The following is a 19660-nucleotide window of genomic DNA, read 5'->3' on the forward strand; positions in this document are numbered from 1 at the left end:
ATCATCTCATTGTGTGTTCCCTTCTCTGTACTTCCACAAGATGGTGAATAATGAGAATATGTCTCTATTAATTCATGGTTTCTAAAAAATCTTAGTTTTAAGTGCATTCTTCCCTACTGTGACTTTCTTTATGGCAGTGGTCAAGTCTCACTCATCTTAGTGACCCTGGAGTTTACCATAATACCCGAAATGCAGTGGGTGCTCAATAATGAATAAATAATAAATGGATTGATATGTGCCTAAGAAATGAAAAAAGAATTTAGATGGAGAGGATTCTACATTTTTTATGTTCACTGTTTCCCCTCTCCTGGCCCCCAGGTCTGTTCTCTACATCCCCTATCGAGTATATGTAGGTTACATTTGTAACTGTTAATGGACTGTGAAAGATTACTGAAAATATAAACGATCACAAATATACTAGGGGTATTTTTCTTACATTAGTCTTAGATTTCTTCATGGAAAAGGAAACAAAAACTCAAATAAAACATTAGCCTCTTTACTTTTTCCCCATATTTGACGGACACAGTATGGATAGTTAAATAGATTTGCTGACTGAGATTTGCTGCTTTCATACTAAGCATTTATAGAGAGCCTATTACGTGTCCATTATTGTAGTTGACATCATGAATAATAAGTTGAAAAGCAAAGCCTCTGATTTCAAGAAACCTCTAACCTATTGATAGAATATTATAATAAAATTTATTCTAAATATTATGTTAGAAATGTGCACAGAATACTATAAAGAACGTGAGGCATCACCTAATACAGCTGCAAGAGTTAGTGAGGTTACTTGGAAAGGGTGAACATTGAGATGAATTTCTACTCTGACAGATAAAATTGGTAAAATGACAGATCGGCCAGAGCAAACTGCATAAGTAAAATACATGAACAAAGGACAACGTAATCTCTTAGGGGATGACAAGGACTTTGGTGCGTTTTGACAGTGGAGTTTTTGGAGAGTCAGGAGGTACTGTTGAAGAGTGAGGAATGGAGGAGTGTGGAGGAACGTGATGTCTGAGATGCATGTAAGTCAGACTAGATCATGGGCCTTGCAGGTCTGTTTTTATCCTTAACACTCTGCAGTACACTTGAAAGAATATGACCTTGTCAGATTTATGGTCTAGAAAAGCTGCAGTGACAGAAGAGTGAAGAATTGATTAGAAGTAGCGACACTGGAAGAAAGGAGGGAAGTTAATAAGATATTGCAATATTTCTCAAAAATGAACGGGACATTGTTAAAGTGGTAGCAGTGAGAAAGCAGAAGTAGATTTTAGGAATATTTAGAAAGTTGGAAAAGCAGATTAGAGTCAAGAGGAAAGTTAGATCACAAAAGAGATGTAAAAGCCTCTGGAATTCATAAAAGAGGTGTTGGCTATAGAAGTTATAATCAAGGAGTGACAGGATGAGATTATACTAGGGAGGAGAATGGAATGAAAAGAGGGCCAAGAATAAGAAAGACACTTGGGGATGCTGAAATTTAAAGGTTGATCAGAAGAAGAAAAGCCTGAAAATGAGACTGTAAAGGAGAGCGCAGATATGTAGGAAGAATATCGAGATATTGTAGTGTTATGGCTTCTGAAGGAGGAAACAATACAAAGTAAGAATAATCAAGAGTGCCAAATAAGGCAAATAGTTTAAGCCAAAAAAAAGAACTGAAAATGTGCATTGGATTTGGCCACTAGGTAGTCTCTGGCGATACTGAAAAACAAACAAGTTTTAATAATAGCTTGAGGAGTAAAAATCAGGTGAGGAAATAGATGCAAAGAATATCATCTACTCTTACAAGATGGAAAGGAAAGAATAGATAGAACTCGGGAGCAAAGTAAGAGGGGAGGGGTTAAAGAAGGAAAAGGCTTTAGCAAAGTTCATGCTTAAGAAAAGGAGCCAGCAGAGATGAAGTTGTCATATTATAAAGGAACATTAATGGGTTTAAGTGGCTGAGATGCAAGAAAGGATGGAATCCAGAGAACAAGGTAAAGAATTAGCTTTAAACCAGAAGAAGGAAAGATATCTCCCATTCTTTAACTAGAGGAGGGAAAACATTGAAACAGAGATATTTGTACCATCAACCCCTCTGATTTGTAGGTGGAAGAGAAATCATCAGATCACCAGGCCGTTGAACGAGTCATTTGTCTTTTCATTTATTCAACACTTACTATGTGCCAAGTCCCTTGATTAGTCTAAAGGATGCAACAAGAAATGAGGTAACAGTCCATGTTCTCAGGAAAATGGGAGTAGATGGAAAAGTAACAAATAAGTTATATTGCTGTGCTATATCTAATTAATAAAGTACCTAATGGGACTTCAAAAATTTTTAAGTTAGAGAATTATTAAAATTCCTTGGTAGCTTTTTTTTTTCTCTAAAAGTAGAAAAATCATTGGAAAAAATTGTTTTGGGAAATCCATAAAAGTGTTCTTTAGTTACATAAACACATACAAAATTTACCCATTGTTTTACAAAAACTATGAAATCAGAAATGAAACAACACAGATGCTTCAGACTGACTGAGAAGTTAAATGTAAATCTTATAGAATTGTTAAGTGAGAGTCCCCAAAAAGGGGTTATAGCCTTGTAGAGTGAGAGTCATTTTCATTCCCTCAACATGGATTTAGATGTGACTATTTCTGAAAATTATTACTTGTTTAGGGGAAAGTGAGTATAACTCTTGTTCGAATATTTATAAAAGGGGTGATGGCCTCCATATCATAAAAGGTATGCAGATGTGACCTCCTTTCCCACGACTGGAGGAAGAATGTGGAACATCAACTCTCCTGACTTTGCTTTAATGCATTTTATTTCTTAAACAGTAACTTAATTCTGGCCAGATAACCCAAAAAACTCTTGGAAATGTACTATCAAGCTCTCTGATTGCCTTACCTGGACCATGGAGACTATACCATACAAGAAGAAAGTTTTAACCACATTCGGTAGAAATGAGTTGACCCGGCTTAGTGAGGGAGGGCTTTCTATCTCGAGACCTGTGAGGAAGTGGAGGCCTGATCTCTGAGGCAGGAAAGTCAGAGAGCTCCTAGGCGATGGATTTGAGCTGGTGCTTTCCCATAGAAGCTGCAGCCTGTTAGAAAGTGTCTCTGAGTTTAGATCTGGGCCTGTGAGTCTTGACTACAAATAATGTACGTAACTTCCTGACAGAAAATTTCTTTAATCTCCATAACATTTAGTAAAGTTTGCTAAACATAAGTTATTCTCAACTCTATTTTAAAGAAATTAAGTGAGTGGACTCTGTTTACACTTAGAGCATCTTGACGAAGCTACTTGGAAGAAAGAATGAGTTTCTTTGATTTGGAGGAAGGATTTCTGGTAGAAGTGACAAGCGACTGCTTACAAAACAGATAAGCCTTCCACAGAGGTTCTTGAAAGTTACTTGGAGAGAGGAATCTAAAATTAGGAAGAGAATATGGATGGACTTCGAGATAATCATACTAAGTGAAATAACCCAGAGAGAAAAAGTTGAAAATAACATGATATCACTTGTATGTGGGATATAAACCTAAAAGCAACAAACAAACAGAGACTCATGGACATGGACAATAGACTAGTGGTTGCCAGAGAGGAGGGGGGAGGGGGGACGAAGGAGGTAGATGGGGTAAAGGGGGCCAAATATGTGGTGACAGAAAGAAACCTAACTATGGGAGGTGGACACACAGTGTAAATGTGTGTGCGCGCGCGCGCGTGTGTGTGTGTGTGTGTATGCCTTACTGTTCAAGTGTACAGCTGAAATGTATTGGATTTCATTAACCAATGTCACCATAAAAAATAAATAAATAAATAAATAGATTTAAATTTTTAAAAAGTGATAAAATTGGAAAGGGTATTTTAACATATGGAAACTTGGAGGAAATGCATATTATACATTAAAGGAAATATTTTTTTAAAAAAAAAATAGTGCAGTAGCATGTGGTATGATAGAATGGACATCCAGCCCACTTTATGTAGATCAGAAAAGACTCCCTAAAAAAGGCAGCATGTGAATAAAATCTTAAATGAAGGACAGGTGATTAGACCAATGTGTTTTAGTTTCTGACAGCCAAAGAAGGTAGTAGCATGTCCATGGCCTGAAGATTATAAAAGGAACCCAAGATGGCACCTCTGGTAATTATAGGTAGCCTAGAGAATGCCTTATATTCTACAAACAAACAAGCAAACAAACAAAAAAACATTTTGGATTTTATCCCAATGGCAATGGAAAATAACTAAACAATTTTAAAGCTGATCTCATTTCAATGTTAGAAGTCATAAGGCTGAAAGGAGGCATGACAGGAGGCAAAAGAATCAGTTAGAAAGTTCCGCTACTACAGCTGAAAAAGAATTAGGGCCAATGCCAAACAAGCATAGTAGGTATAATGAAAAATGGTCAAAAATCAAGAAATTTCTAGAAGTTATCAACAGGCTATGGTAATAAGTTGCATATGGCTGTAGGAAAAGGGAGACATCAAAGATAACTTTGTTTCTGGCTTGGGCGATTGGGTTGGATACTGGCATCTTTCTATACAAGGAAGACACAGAAGTAACAGCAAGTTTGGGGGTGGGTAAAAAATTATGCCTTCAATTTTAGCAACTGAGCTATTTATATAATGACAGATATTCAGGAGATATTTGGATATATCATTCTGAAATTCAGGAGATATATTTGAGATGAAGATACAGACATGGGGAAGTCAATATTATATCAGCACTAACTATATACATAGCAGTAGAATGCAGCATGTGACTCACATGACAAAGTGAGAATCCTAGAGGGTAGGAGGCAGGACTCTAAGACCTACACCTACCTACCTACCTACCTACCTACACACACACACACACACACACACACACACACACACACATACACACTTAAAGCACATGTAGAGGAAGAGTCATCAGCAAGTTAGATTGAAGAGAAATGACCCAGGACATAAGAAGAAAACCATAAAAATGTATTTACAGAAGCAAAATAAAGTATTTTAAGGAGTTGAGCAATAATGTGAACTATTATAAAGAAATCAAAAAGAAAACTACTGAAAGCTTTTTATTGGATTTTGTAGATTTTGCAAGAAAGCAATCAATGGTTTTCTTGTTAAGGAAAACTTTATTAGAAAGGTAAATGCAAAAGACTGAGTACCTGGGAAGTGAGGAGAAGTAGAGAATGTTGCTGTTTTACTGAAAAGGGAAGGGAAGGAACTAGAGACATACCTGAGGTATGCTTCAGGTCATTCAAGTATTGTTTAGGACAAGAGAGGCCTGAGGGTATTTTGGGTAGGGAAAATAGGGAGCTTTAAAGAAAATGAGAGGGAGTATAATTGAATGAATGAATTCTCTGAGGTGTTAGAAAAAGTATGAGATCCAGAACACAGGAGCAGAGATTAGACTGTTTCTTCCATTATGACCACAGTGGAGAAAAAGATTGTTGTGGACGTAATGTAATGGTAAGGAGCAGGCGATATGAAGTGAGCAAGAAATAGGAGGTGTTTATAAAGGCAGAGTGCCTAAGAATAGAAGACAAGTTTTGAAACAGCCACCTTGGAGAGAGAGTTGTGTGGGAAAATAAAAAGGAGGGATAGGCTACATGAAAAGCCTGATTAAAATTTGAGTTGTTGGCTTCAGTGCCACTAAATCTTATGGTTGAACAAGTTTTCAGCAGTGCTTGGTGACCAGGTAGAAGTGAACAGCAGGTAGGTTGCATTGATCTGTGGTTGGAGTGTTTTCCTGGGCCAGGTTTTAGAAAGAGAGCAGAAAACGAGAGAAATCTGGACATTGGGAAGGGTGTGGTTCAAATGATGGATCAAATGGGTTAGGAAGAAAGTGAAGATAAAAGGGAAGTAATAGAAGGAGAATGGAAGAGTCAGGAAATTAACAGTTGAATTAAAATGAAAGAAGAGCTGCAGTGGGAGCATGGGAGTGACAGAGCCGGAAGGACAGAGGCTGAGATACTCATGTCTGCGAGTCCTTACTGGGTGCCAACAGGCTTAGGATGTGCCCATCAATCTGGGTTTCTGGGATGGAGTCAAGCACCTTTAGAATTAAGGGAGGCAAAGAACTATTAAGCTAGGAAACACGATTTTCATCACTTTTTAAAAAAAATCCCGTATCTTAATTAGAGAATAATACAATATTACTACATATATTAATATGGAAATTAATATTAACTGATATATACACATATATGTGCATTTATACAAATATCGCTATGTTTAAAACTTACATTATTATTAAAGGTAAGCACTCCCTAGAAAGCCTATCTAAAATTTGTTGCAAAACAGCTGGATTTTATTTTTCATAAAATTAACTGGATCCTTTTTTTTCTTCTAGAACATGACAATTAACACTAACCAATAGTCTTTATTGATAATATATGCCCTGGTTCCATCTTTTTTTCCCTAGGTTGAGCTTCTGTGAGGAGCCTAAGATTTTGCATCCTTTGATGTATTACTTTGTCTCAGCTCTCTTTTCTTTATGAGAAAGTTCATGTGATGATCACTTAATGGCCCTGGGATGTCTTGGCTACATACATGTTGACCAGTAACACAAGTCAGTCCTGGAGGGCATGAGGCATCTGTCTAAATCTATCTTTATCTATATCTATGTATGTGTTTAATCATTATTTTTCACTGACCATATAGCCAAGATTAAGAAGATGAAATAAAGGTGAGAATTTGTGATTAACATCATCTAACTTCAGAAACACTCGTCCTAGCAACTCTTTGTTTCTCTAAATCACCTTATTGATTTTATTATCTCATAAACAATTTGAAATTGAACACTTACTGAATATTGTTAATTATCATAAAATGATCCTATAGACAGTGATTATGGCATTAACTGCAAGTACTGCATAAACAATAAAGTTGCATTTTTTCTCTGGCAAAAAAGAAAAATGAACCAATTACTTCAAACCTAGCTTTTACATTAGGAATTTTCGTGAAAAGAAGTCAGCATGGAAAAAGAAATACCATTTGTAAAATATATGGAAATCGTATTTTTAAGTTATTTAAATTAGATGAAAACATCCATGATTAGAATATGCTGAGGTTTTAACACGCTATATATCTCATCAGTGATTATCCTAAAGGCATCCCTAGATGCAAAATAATAAGTCCCTGAGAAGGCAGTCGCAATTTAGTTTACATGATAATTTAAGGAAAAGGAGCTATTTTAGGTGCACTTGCAAAACGCTCTAATTCCTCAAATCCCAATATCTTGATTTTACTTTCTGTCATGCTAGAAGTATTCCTCTCCCGTTCCCAGGTCCCAAGAATGGAACATGATCTAATGATTGTAGCATATCTAAAGATCAAAGCCAACACCAAACCGTCAGTACTGTAAACTGAGCACAAGATGTTAGATATATTTTTACCTTCAAAAAGACATGTGTATAAACTCATTCTTGCCTTTGATGTCATATTATATTCTTTTTGTGAGACACACCTCTCTAGTTGCTAGCACAACTCTGGCTGGACCCAAGGGAAATTAAGAGAGACACGTTGTTCTGGTTTTGCAAAATTGTAGGTGATTTTATTGTTAGCATAATGCCTTATAGGTAACCATGGGAGAGGGGGCATGTATCTATCTCTCCTGATAAGCTCAGAGAAGATATCATATCATCAAGGAAGAAGGAGAAAATAATTTTATGCTTTTTAAGATTTTACAATCACATCTCAGAATTAATCTGTTTCTATCATGTAAAACTCACTCCTAAAACTGATAAAGACTGCACATGAAACACATACCCATTGTGAATATTGATGCAAAAATCATAAATAAATTGTTAGTTAATGGAATTTAATAGCACATAAATATATAACATGAATATGTAGAATATATTTTATAAATTTAAGGATTTGAAATGTAACAAATCTATTATATAATTTATTATATTAATGGATCTAAGGAGAATAAATAAATCGATCTTCTCCATTGATACTAAAAGGAATTTCATATAATTTGACTACCCTTCATAAAAAGAGAAAACTTAATAAAACAGTAACAAATGAAAAATATCTCAAAATAAATCTATAGCTCTATCTGCCTATTTATCTATCATCTATCTATCTATCTATCTATCTATCTATCTATCTATCTATCATCTATCTGCCTATCTATTTACCTACCCATGTTAGTCTAAAGCCATTATCTTCTTTAATGGGGAAACCCAGAGGCATTTTCAGTACCTCTGCCCCACTATTTAACTCATTTTGAAGGTATCAAACAACATAGTAGTAAAATAAAGAAAAATAAGTAGAGAACAATTGGAATGAAAAAAGAAAACACTATCTGCATGCAGATAACATAATGGTATACTTAGAAATCCAAAGAAAATCATTAAGATGAAACTACTATGAACATTAAGATAATTCAGGAAGGTAGCAGGATCTTAAGTCAATGTACACAAATCACTAGTCTTTTGATATATAAATTCTAGTCAGAAAATATAATGAAAACGAAAATTACATCTATAAAGGAGAAAAAAATAAAAATCTAGGAATAAACTTGAGGAGAAATATGTAAAACCTATATGAGGAAAACTTAAAAATGGTATTGAAAACACAAAATTATACTGGAAGAAATGGAAATCCATCTTAAGTGTTCAATAAGATGGTTTTCTTGGTTAATGTATAATTTCAGCATGACCCAAAGGAAAACTGTTAATTTCTTTCTGGAATTAGACAAGTTAGAGTTCACATGAAAAAAATAAATATGCAAAGATACTCAGGGAAATCCTGGAAAAGAAGAGCAAATGGTATCAATCCCACTAGATAGTAAATCATAATATAAAGCCTTGATAATCACAATAATCTGGCATTGGCATTAAAATAAACAGACCGATGAAAAGAGAAAAGAAAGTTCTGAATTGACTCAAGTACATATAAAAAATTATTTTATCATAAAGGTGGCATCTTCAAAGCACTTGGAAGAATGCTGTGCTTTTAAAATATTTTTGGTTTAGAATTCGATAAACATTTGGAAAAATACAAAACTGGTTATTATATCAAAAAGTAAACAGAATATGATCCAAATGAATCAGAGACATATATGGCAAAAACTAAACCATACATGTTCTGTAAGAAAATAGAAGTGAAATGCTTTATAATCTGAGAGTGGGAGGAGGATTTCTAATTATGAATAAAATCCAGGAGCAAGAAAGAAAAAGACAAATTTAACACACTGAATAAAAATTTTTGCATGGAAACAACAACATAAAGTGAAAAAAATAAAGAATAAAGTAGGGCAAAATATTTAAAATTTGTAAGACAAATGGCCAATTTCTGAAATACATAAATATTTTTTTGATCAATAAGATTAAGAACCTTACAGAAAAATGGCAAAAGATATAAGCAGACTTCAATAAAAAAGATAAAACATTCTCAAATTTACTCATAATAGAAATACAAATTAAATCTACAAAAAATAATATTTCTCATTCATATAATTGTCAAAAATTTTTTTAAATGAATAAAATATTCTGATGGTGAAGTCATGGAGAAACAGACACTCACACACTGCTGATGGAAGAGGACCCTGTGGAGGGAATTTAATGATATTTCACAAATTTGCAGATAAAGTTTATCCTTTAATGCAGCAATCCCATTTCTAGATATCTACGCTAGAGATATGCCTTCAGAAATATAAAACCTCTACGATGCTACTTATTGCATTATGATTTGTAATAGGATTTTTAAGACTGGACATGATCAAGGAGGCTCTTAGGCACAATAGCAATTGCAGATTATTTTCCCTTGTGCAATAGGAAGCCATTTGAGGCATTAACCTGAAAACAGTTTGCTTTATAAAAGGTCATCATGACTGTACTATAGAAAATAGTTGGAGGAGCAAGATTGCAAAGACCCAGTTAGAAGGTTATTATTGTCATTTAGGACAATTGGTAATATAAAATCTCTCACAACCAGAAAACACAGGGGCTTAAGCTGCCATTATCTTGGAAATTTTATTGATCACATTATATAATGGACATAGGAATTATCCAGTGTTTTATGGCAGAATGGCAGAATGGCAGAGAGAGACTCCATCTACATGTCCTCCCAGTTATTCCTTCCCTTGTTGTAGCCACTAGCCCCCGAAAGACATACGGACCACTCTTTATTCAGCCAGCTGGGTCTGCCAGGGGTACGCAGACCCCAAATTAAGCAGCCCTGAAATGTAGAGGTACAGGGTTTTTAAGCCCAAAATCCCATTCTTCATTCAGTCCAAACACAAAGTTCTATTTTTCTTCTATTCACTACCTGTCAACTCACAGGTCAGGTGTGTAAGCAGGGTTACAGAAGCAGAAAGCTTGTTTAGAATGTTATGTTACTATAATCAAAGGCTTATGTTCCCACAGCGATAGTCAAACAGTAATTTCCAATAAGAGTCATTTTTTCGGCCACTACTTCCTGAGATGGCCATCTCTGATCAGGGGAGGGGATTGCCATTGCCATGGGCTGTCGGGGAAGAAAAACTTTTCCTCTATCATCTGAGGTAAAGAATTGTGGGCAGATGAGTTAAACTGAAAACAAGGAGATTAGCAAGAAAAACACAAAGTTCATTCATCTCTTTATGCAGGAGCTCACAGAAAATGTAGCTCAAAGAAGCAGCTAGATTTTAGGACTTATGACTTAAATACCTACAGTCTTACAGGGGAAGGGAGTGTATGAAATGACACTTAAGGAGAAATAAGTGACTTTTAGAAAAGATATATGGGTCCTTGGGGAAATAAATGGGAGCTATGATAGTTTTAAGACATGAATGTCTGTTTAGAATAGTTTTTACATTTTTAAATGGTTGAAAAAAAATCCAGATAACATTTTATGACAGGTAAAAACATATAAAGTTTATATTGTATTCTATAAATAAAGTGGTTTTTTTATTTGCTCATAGCACACTCATTTATGAATAGTTTATGGCTACTTTTAAACTGCAACAACAGAATTGCATAGTTGTGACAAAGACAGTATTGAACAAGTATAAAATAGGTAAAAGAAGAGAGACTTCATCTCCTCTAAAACTGAGACATCATTTTAACTGTGGTCTGACCACTTCCCTCCTTGCTGATAGTCCAGTTAAGATTTAACACAGTGCCCATAGCCTCTGAGGAAAAAATCAATATCTTAAGTCTACAATTTAGGACAAGTCATTTAAAATACGAAGGCTAACTGAAATGTTTGCATAAGCTTTTGTTTTGCGGGACCTCAGCAGGGACCATTAACCATGGAAAAACCATCTTGTAACTACCTTGAAACCAGTGACTACTTAGAGGACGTCATAGGATCAGCAACCACATGCTCAATGTTGAACCCCTTCCCACTTTTTGCTGGCATATGTAACCTTGTCACAAAAAGCCTTCAGAGAGCATGTTTGTTTATTTCATGGTCCCTCGTGTATAAGTCGCTCTCACTCTCTCGCTCTTGCTCTCTCGCTCTCTCTTTCTCTCTTTCAAGCTCTGTCTGCTCAAAGTTATTCTTAGTTCAGTGTTCATTTCTATGACATTGAGACTCAAGGACCTAGTTTTTCAAGTCTGGTAACAGTGTGGCTGCAAAACCTAAAATATTTACTATATAGCCCTGAAAGAAAAAGTTTGCCCACCCCAGGTCTAGGGTCGCATTTGTTCCGCAGACATTCTAACTTGAATACTGGGAGAAAAATGGACCAAAGTTATTCATTATGCAGATCCCAATTACTTAAAGGCATCCCACCTTAAGATAAATACATGTATATAATGTGTGTGAGTGTATGATATTATATGATAGACATATTATATTCCCTGCTCCTTAGCAGATTTCTACTTTAGGCATTACTTTTTCCTGTCTAGGCTCTGTGAGTCATTGACATTCAGGTTCCCTACTTTTCCAGTCTTCTTTGTGGGTAGGGCTGGAAATATGGCCTAATTTTGGCCAGCGAACATAAGTAAGACTACTGGAGAACGTAAGTTCTAGGAAAGCTTTTGCTTTCCTTTAAAAGTTCTCAAATTACCTCAGTTTTCTAAATGTACTCCTTTAGAAAGCCTATGCCCTTTCTTTTATCTCTGAATGCAGAAGTGATGGCTGAGGCTGTGGCAGCCACACTATGACCATGAAGCAACAGAGATACTGGCTCTGGCATGCTTGAACTGCTGAGCAAGCAGGACTTTCAAAAAACAAAAACAAAAACAAAACAGACAAACAAACGAACAAAAAAAAAACAGTGCTAAATTGGCTTCCATAAGTACAGGTCTATATCATCTGAGACCTCACAAGTTTCCTGAGGAAAATAATGTTCCTCCACTCCCTTACTAAAACATCTAAGAATTCAAAGGCATAAATCTCCTAGCATCATAAGTAAATTTGTTCACTTAGAGACTAATACTGAAAGAGAAATTCAAGACAAATACTGGCCTTAGAGGTTTTGTCTACAAAATTTTCTCATAACTTCTTTTCCTTGTATGCCTTCTGGGCCTTTAGGTGCCTCTGTCTGAGCCCTACTTTTTAAATCTATTTCCTTTTCTCATTGCGCCATCGCTCAGTTCGTTGCTATAGGCAGTGCCAATGAGAATTCTTTCTCCTCTACTTAATAATATACAATAATCTCTATTCACCCTAACCAACTATTCTGTTGGCAAACTGCACACTGTACTGTCAGAGTGATACAGGCAATACCCTTTTACCTGCTTCCAAATCTGTGCCAGCCTATCCTTCTGGGAATCTTTGTAAGGAATGGTTTAAAGGTCTTTTCCCTCCTGGGGAAAGAGATCAAAAATAAAGTGATTGTTCCTTGGAGATGCAAAAGAACTATTAAAGTAAAAAAAAAAAAAAAAAAAAAAGACATTTCTGAAAATAACATATCAAACTAGTGACAAATGGATTGATTTAGTATCTGAATACTTCCTGATTAATATTTTAACCTAATTATAATACCTCAGAGGACTTTGGGTATGTAGGGATACCTATTACCCCAATTTAATATTTTTTCTACTTCCCCAAAGCCAGTCAAAAACGTAATGAAACAGAGTAAAATTAATATCAAAAAGCCGCCGAATTTACAAATGGATTGTTCATATCTAGAAACCTCTATGAAACAATGACGAGAGGTCTATGAAATTGTCACATAAAACCTGGTTCTCTGAGAATCAATCACAGTAGCCCAAAGACAGATGGATCACTGATATTCCTGATGATAACATCCTAATTACAGTGTCATATTATGTGCTCAACATTATTAAAATGATTTCCCAGGTATTTTTGTTACAGATCCAGGGTTGTTCAACAGAAAACACAAATTTATAGGCATTTCAGCTTTAGTGAAAATTAACTCGCTTTTAATGGAATAAAATACATATGTTATACATATATGCTATCTGGAACCAGTTGTTGTATTTGCACAACCATAAAAGAAATGAAATATGTAGCCACATATATTTAAGTGCATAAAATAACTAAATACATTAATAATCTAATTAGTAATATTATGTGAAAAAATTTCAAAATTGTGAATAATTAAATTCCCTGGTCTGAATATGTCATTTATTATTTTTTTTTTAAATTAAATTTGTTTAACAAACAAGAAACCAAAATGAAAGTGCTAGTTCAGAGTATTTGAGGAACTGCTCTGCTGGCCTTTTAGTTGTAATCTGGGCTTTTGGCAGACTTTACTAACTGCCTCATCTTTTAATATATCTGTAGGGAAGACAGTCTCCTGCAAATTCCTGCAAAATAAAACCAGTCCCCATAAAGGGGTAAGCTCCCACTGAGACACTATTGCATTTGTCTCAGCCTTATGCAAGGGAAAATAAATTAACCATAAATAAATATCTTTGAAAATAGCTATTGCACAGAAAGTTCTTATCATCTGCAGATTTTTAGCAGGCCCACCAGGTCCCTGTGTCAATGTGGCTCTCCTACAGACCCTGCAATGTCAAGTACAGGAATGCTTTCCCAATTTAGAAAGTAAAACATCAATTAAATGAAAATAGATTTAAGAACAATTAGTCTCTCAGAAAGTAAAAAAAATGTATATATTTTTTTCACATTTAAAGCATGCTGACACATACATGATGCTACTCAGACTAATTCTTTTGTCTAAGAAATAATGCAATTTGCAGTAGTTAAGCAAAATGGGAAAATTTAATGTCTTTTCTAACCAGAAAGCAGACCACAGAAAAGGTGGGGACAGATCTGGATATAGGAACCTCTGATCCAAGGACTCAAACAACTTAAAGGCTTGCTCAGTGTCACTCATACCTGCTGCTTCCGTCCATCTGGCTTTTTTGTCATAGACTGGCTTCTATATAAGAGCTCAGAAGGACATGATCTTGACATTTATGGGTTCATTCTCATAGTTTAAGAAGACACGATAGGTACTCTTTTCCTGGAATGCATCTTTCCTTGAACCATTTACCACAGTCAACGTGATAAGGTAATATGATGGGTGCCGCTTGGGTCCCATCCCTGTGGCACCGGAACAATTTACTCCGATTGGTAAACTTTAGCAGAAGCATGTGGTCAGGGTAGAGGTGGAGAATTACCCAAGAGAATTTAAAATTCAATACATACCACAATATTCAAAGAGAAATATCAAAATTCCTTAAAGCGTATACAGTTTGTGCTTTTCACAATAGAACGTTTGTTTAAAGCAGTGTTCCCTAAAGAAAGTAACGATTTAAAAATCCTTGTGATCTCTGTTTTTCAAGAAAACCACAATGTCTAATTTTCAGGCTATACACATCAAGCAGGTTCTTAAGGTTGTGTTTCAAGTTATAAAAGATGTGAGACATACATTTAGAGAAACAGTCTTGAGAAGATCCTAACATGTGAGCCCTGAGTCCAGTGATACTTCCAGGGCATTTTTTTGTATTCCTAAAAGATCCAGTCCTTGATTTGCATGCCATCCTGTGGGCCATACCAACCTTTCAGCGGCCTTACTTCTAACCTTACATGTCCAATTTTCAATCTAGCCACAGTTTGCAGCCCTTCCCAAACAGGCTGAGACCACCAAAAAAGCTGTCCTTTCAACAAATGTAAACTAACGATGAGTTCATTAAAAAAGGAGGATGCTTTCTTCTCTTCCAATTTTCCTGCCCTTTCAAACAACTCAGGCCAGACCTAAGTTAATTAAAAAGAGCAGGTAGTTCTCATTCTTCTAGTTTTCTTAAGACGTTCAAGAACTCCACAAAAGTAGTAATGTTATATGCAAATAATGATGGATTTTTTTTTTTTAAATCTATCGCTGCTTCTCTTTTATAGTAGGAAACAATCGATCTCTTTTTCCCCACATTTCAAAGTATGGTTCACAGGAAGGCATACTCTCCACCCAGACCCTATAAGATCCTGGCACTTTGTTCTAAGCATTTCTGGTACAAGATAAAAATTTGCAGGCCCTCCGACTCACCGTCTGTACTTTAAAGGGCTTACTGTGGGGTTGATTGTAAAAATGGCCACAAACTTTTTCCTTCCTTCTATTGGTACCCATTTATCAGGATCACTCTTACTATCCAAACTATCTTTAATAATTTGCACTGGTAAATGGAGTATTAGCAAATATGATATGAAGAGAGGCTTGAAAACCCTGGTGCACTGAGGCTTTCCCTTGGTGTCCTGAGCCCACTATGTGGATGAGTTCAAGTTAGTCTGCTAAATGATGAGAGATGTGTATTCGGTCTCTCCTGTTACCCTAGATCACAACGAAGCACATCACAGAAGCAGAGAGGCCGAGGTGAGTACTGTCACATGTATGAGCCCAGCTGAGCCCAACAGAAAAACCAATCAACTAAGCTCAGACTAAATCGCCAACACATAGAAACATTAAAAAAAAAATACATGGTTATTGTTTTAAACTAAGAGAATTGTCATTGTATGTAGATAAATTGGGGCTCTAGAGCCAAGTGACCCAGGAAACCATGCACTTTGTAACCCCTTCCTGAAGCTATGGTAAGCCTCCTTCAATGGCTGTGACTAGATGAGGCACTATAAGTCCATTCTTTCTTTTGAAGTGCTCTCCCTCTTTCTAATAACTCCTCTTTCTAATAAACCCATCTCCCTGACTAAGAAAAAAAAACTCTGGAGTGCGAAAAAAATAGACAAGCTCAGAATGAGAAAGAAATCATATACTGAAGTAAACAAATTCTGAAAGAACTAGAAAAATATACATGTTCTCAGAGCAAAATATTAATCTTATAGTTTGTAATTTCTTCCAAAATTAATCTATAAGTTTAATGTAATTTCAAGTAGAATTCCCCCCAAATGATTCTTTGTGGAATTGGACGAAACTGTTTTAAATTTCATATAAAAGGATAAATGCTCAACTATAATGAAGAGAATTATGAAAATAAAAAAACAATAAAAGGACTTTCATTACTAAAAATTTGAAAGAAATATGAATCTGCTGTAATGAAATCAATATATTATTAAACTAGGAATAGATACTGGATCAAGAGAATAGAACAGACAATTATACCTATCTCCCTATATGTGCCTGAAAATGTTACATCAATTTAGAGAGAATAAGACAGGATATGTAATGATGATACTGGCACAACTCTATTTTTATACAGAAGAAAATAAATCTGGTTCTCTATTACACTTAGAGATGTGAATACAAAATGTGTATATAGATAGACAAAATACCTCTATGAACAAATGGAATTTTTCTACTTACAGGGAAAATTAAAGTTTTTGAAAAAAATAGAAAAACAAATTTGGAAAAAGATTTCTAATAATAAAAATTTAAAATACTATATGGCACATCTGACATGCTAAGCAGTTCTTTATATATTTTAGGTCATTTATTCTTCACAGAAACTCTTTTAGCAAGTTACTATTTTCTCATCACAGAACTTCAATGTCTGTGTTGCTCTCTATTGCTCTACAATGAAATGCAAATTACTCTGAAATGCAAAGCATTTTATAATGATTCCGTTTCCTTTGATGCGTTTATCTCCTACTATGCCCTTCCATGAACTTATTCTGGGTTTTCCTACCTTTATTCCCTTACTTTAGTAATAAACAATTCTTGGGATACCTTCTTTACTCCATTCATTTCTGACTTGAAATCTGATGGTTATCTCTTGTTCTACTTTCTCCATATAACAACCTTTCATGATCTCAGATCAGGTATAATGTCACCTGTGTCCAAGCCCTTTACAACTTCTTTGAAGCACTTCTTACATACATGTAGTGAACTGCCTACTGAACGATAAACTGTGATAACAAAGACTATGTTTTACTTATCTCTAAAGTGGTTAAGACATAATAATTGCTTGAACTATATTATTGAACCCAGTACATTAATGAAGGAAAAAGGGAGGTTTTTGGTAGGTTTACCAGTGTTTTCAACTCAGAAATTTTTAGTGGCTTCTATATTCTAAAATTTCTAGCATGAAATATGAAGTCTGATACAACTAATCCAGTCTTTTATTGCTGTACTTTTTTATTTGAATGCTTTCCAGTTTATTTATATTCCCTTAAATACATGTGCATTTCCTAACTTCTATTCGTGGTTCTGTTCCTTCTAATATTCTATAAATTTTTTGAAGGCGGGAACTGTGTCTTATACATTTTGGTATTTTTATGACTAAACAATTCAGGGAAATAGTAGGTACTCAAAAAAATTTATTGAATGAATAAATGCTGTTCCACCAATCCATAATGACTCCCTATCTGCTCTTAAATTACCACAATCTGAGTTCCTTGAAGCTCGGTTCAAATACTGCATTGACCTGTAAAGCTTTCTCTGTCCACTCCACCTGGAAGCAATCTCGCGTTTCTTTCAACTATAAATGCATTATATGTGTCACTTTAATCCAAAGATTTTTAACCCAACCTCAGTTGATATCTTGGTTTCACATAACTTATATATCTCTTTCAGATAGTAGAAAGCACCTTGAAAATCAAGCCACCACCTCTATTTCTTCATTTTCCACATTGGCCAATGGCGATGCCTTGCCTAAATTCAGCTTTCTCTCCATTGCAATGACTGAACCGATGCTCCATTATTTCCAGAATCACGCGGTACAATATTTTCCTTGTGATATCTTGTAATATCTTAGTTTTTCATATTTTTTAATCATTCATACTAATGAGTCATCTTTCCATAAAACCAAAATGTCCACAAAGTGGGAGAGCCCAGAATCAATCTACTTTTCTTTACAATATACCCAATGTAGCGGGTACCGAAAATACTACAAAAACATTTACTTAGAAAATAATTATCATTCAATGGACATTTGCTGATAAAAATTACTTATATTTTTAAATTTTTTTAAAGTTGTATTTTTAAATTTGTATTCTTTCCAGTTTAAATACTTATATTCCCTTAAATACATAGGCATTTCTCAACTACCCTCTATTTATGGTTTAAGTAAAGCTTTATGCAATTTTATTATTTTGTAATTACATATATAACAAAATATTTTAAAAGCTCATTTGTATATCTTGGGATTCTTTTTAACTCTTGTATTAAATAATTCCAACATATCCATCTTTCAGTTTTACAGCTTTTTATTCTTTTAGTATTAAAACATATCTTGGATATATTAGAATTTCTTAAATAAAAATTAAAACTTAATCCCAAGATATGAAAATAAACTTTTTTAATATTTCAGCTTCATAATTAAAAATAACAATGACAATTATATAAGGCAAGCATTTTAAAAACATGTTACTCATATATCTTAAGACTATTAGGAACCATGAGTCTATCATTCTACTTTCCACACTTGCTTGTGTAGATTTTTTCCACTCTTTTAGCTTGTTAGTTTCTCCATCTGTGAATGGAGATGAGCACTTGAGCGCTGATTTTGTTCTACAGCTGCTGTAATGCTCTATGACTGTGCTTTATAAATGAAAAGTAAAAATACCAAAACTTTGTAATAGACATGACTAGCTGTTTTCTAAGACCTGTCATTCTGCATGACGCTAATGAGTATTTTTTAAAATAAAATAACTTGGTCATTTATGATTGAGAAATGTTATATAATAGATTTCATCTCTGGAAGATGTTAATTCATCGCACTCTATTAAATAGAGTACAAATTTGTTCATTAAAAAGTCCTGCTTAACTCTTGTAACATAGTCTTATGAAACTTATTGAGTCAAGAGATGTCTTTCACTTTTTAAATAACGTATATTAAAACCAGGAGGAATTAATGTTTTTCTACATCCAGTTTAAGCGAGTTTGGACTAGATCTTAAAAACTTAACCTTTCATTTAAATTTTAAAAAATGTAGCAAGCACATATTATCTAACAGAAGATTTAAAAATGCAAATTAGCAACACTGTCTGTACAAATAAGTATTAGGGAGTTAGTTTTATAAGTTGGGGAAATATTCTCCTTTTTGCCCCAAAAGTGCTGTATGTTGTGCTGGAACATTTCCCCAGTGACACCCTCATGACCTGAGGACTTAGTGTTCTGTTCAACATTCTTACTTCACTCACAGGATGTAAGTTTCACACTAGAGTAATCTGAATAAACGCATGTTTTTCTGTCTTTTCTTAAATCTATAAAACTTGGAATGATTCCTAAAGACAACTTGTCAAGTTTGCAGACTAACAATCCACAATTTCATGCAGACTTTTTTTTTAATTTTGAGAGTAAATAGCTTTGTAAAACACAGCACACAAATATTTTATCTTATGTGATTTAAACAAGATTTTGGAATTACTTAATTCCAAATGCCCCATTATTTTCATTTTCCAT

The 19660-nt window shown here is 34.6% G+C and overlaps 1 long non-coding RNA gene across 2 annotated transcripts in view; it reads left to right on the forward strand.

Annotated features, from left to right (window-relative positions):
- LOC107502489 overlaps window positions 1-19660 on the forward strand; it is a 74783-nt gene that overhangs the window by 37331 nt on the left and 17792 nt on the right. For both annotated transcript variants that reach the window (XR_001595008.2, XR_001595009.2), the window contains one exon: window positions 17831-17973. This is a non-coding gene — a long non-coding RNA (uncharacterized LOC107502489). The remainder of the gene's footprint in view (window positions 1-17830; window positions 17974-19660) is intronic.

This window comes from Rousettus aegyptiacus, unplaced genomic scaffold (assembly GCF_014176215.1).
Source record: "Rousettus aegyptiacus isolate mRouAeg1 unplaced genomic scaffold, mRouAeg1.p scaffold_m13_p_11, whole genome shotgun sequence".
NCBI classification, from domain to species: domain Eukaryota; kingdom Metazoa; phylum Chordata; class Mammalia; order Chiroptera; family Pteropodidae; genus Rousettus; species Rousettus aegyptiacus.